Genomic DNA, 1,759 nt, shown 5'->3' with positions numbered 1-1,759 from the left:
TCACCCTCGCGTCCCGCTGACGCCGCCATCCCATGGCTCAGGGCTTGGTGGGGGGGGGGAATAGCCGAACGGCTGGCTGATGTAAGCCCCCTCACCATTTTTAAAGAAGTCGATGACTTCTTGTCTACCAGACTGAGTGTCCTACGACACGTTCGCGATGCGATGGCTGAAAGCCAAGACCTGCAAAAAGACTATGCAGATGAAAAAGGAAGCGGCAAAGTGGAAAGCTTTGAGGTCGGGGACCTGATTTTATTAAATTCTAAGAACCTGCCTACACATGCAGCTCTGCTATCTTCCGGACGAGGCTTCGTCCACGGTTTACCGGACCGTTTAAGGTTGTGGCCAAGCGGGGCCTAGCTTATACGCTAAACCTTCTCAAACGGATGCGCACTCACCCCTTGTTTAACGTGGGCTTGCTCAAGCCGTACCGGGATCCGGCGAAAGTGAGCGCGGGAGCGTTGGCGCCGGAGCGGATCCCACGGGCCCTCGGCCACTCAGAAGTTGATCCAGCAACTGGTTTTGAGCACGGAGTGCAACAACCTCCATTTTCAATGGGGCCAAGCGCTCCACCGTTGCCTGCCGTGGTACATTCGCTTGCTCTACGGCTAGGAGTTGCTCCGACAGAGAGCGGTAGTCCAAGGCGAGGCAGCCGGCGCATGACGTGCTTTTAATCGTCAGGAGCGTCAGCACAGCGATACGCTACTTCAGCATAACGCTCAGCGGAGCTCAGATCACGAAGGATCTCGTCCTTAAGGGCTCGAAGAGCATCACGAGTCACCAGACGCTCGACCTGGTCGTCACCGCCCGCCACCGACTCTTCTCGTTGAGAACGGTGACGTCTACTTTCACGTGGAACGTCTTGTTGGACGACGTCGTCACCAGGGTCAAAGCTAATATCTAGTGAAGTGGCTGGGATATCCCGATTCAGAAAAATCGTGCCACTTCGGCAAGATTGCCCAGTCGCCATGGACGCTTTTGATCGGAACGATCAGGACGTCCCGCGTCATCAGACGCCCTGCACTTCCCGACAATAGCCAGTGAAGTGGAATTGTCATGAGCTGAGCTCAAGCAGTAGCCCTGAGCTCTTGCGGTCACAAAGACAGAGCTCGCGCGAGTACTAAAGGTTTAGCCCATACGTCGCAGGGCGACAATCCGAAGGAAGTAGACGGCGTGCCTTGAGTTTGGCAGGCTCAAATCGGAGGTGTTGCTCCACACGTACGTCCACTTCCTTGTGGCTCAAATATAGGGTTTATGGTGAGGAAAGTTCCCGGTGCCGTTGCATCCATCGCTCAAAGAGCGCTTTGTCATATGTAGCGCTTTCGACAGGGGTGAGCACTACAGGTATTGTCCACATTGAGGGTACACGAGAGCCACCTCGTTGTGCACGCAGACGAGTGCGATAAACGTCTAGCGGATTTTCTTGTGGGACCAAGGAACGAGCTCGAACAGCCTCCCGTGTGGCAAGCTCATCTTTCAGTTTGGCCGGGGCCCGATGATGTGGACGCGTAGCGATCGAGTTACAGCGTCCTTCACTCCCACAGCGGGATCCGCAGGTCGGAAGCTATATTCCACACGAGGGTCAATGACCGGCCGTGGGTGGGCGCGCTTCAGATCCGCCTTATGGGCAGCTTCAGGCTGCCGCCTCTGTTCCCCGTCGTGGTCATTGGTGATAACACCACATTCCTCGGTTGACGAGAAGTCAGGGAACGGACATGGGGTCCGCAAGGCGCGAGCATGGCTCGCATTACGCTGCTGACGT

This window comes from Plasmopara halstedii, assembly GCF_900000015.1.
Source record: "Plasmopara halstedii genome assembly, contig: Scaffold_470, whole genome shotgun sequence".
Classification (NCBI taxonomy): Eukaryota; Oomycota; class Peronosporomycetes; order Peronosporales; family Peronosporaceae; genus Plasmopara; species Plasmopara halstedii.
This window is presented reverse-complemented; position numbering follows the sequence as displayed.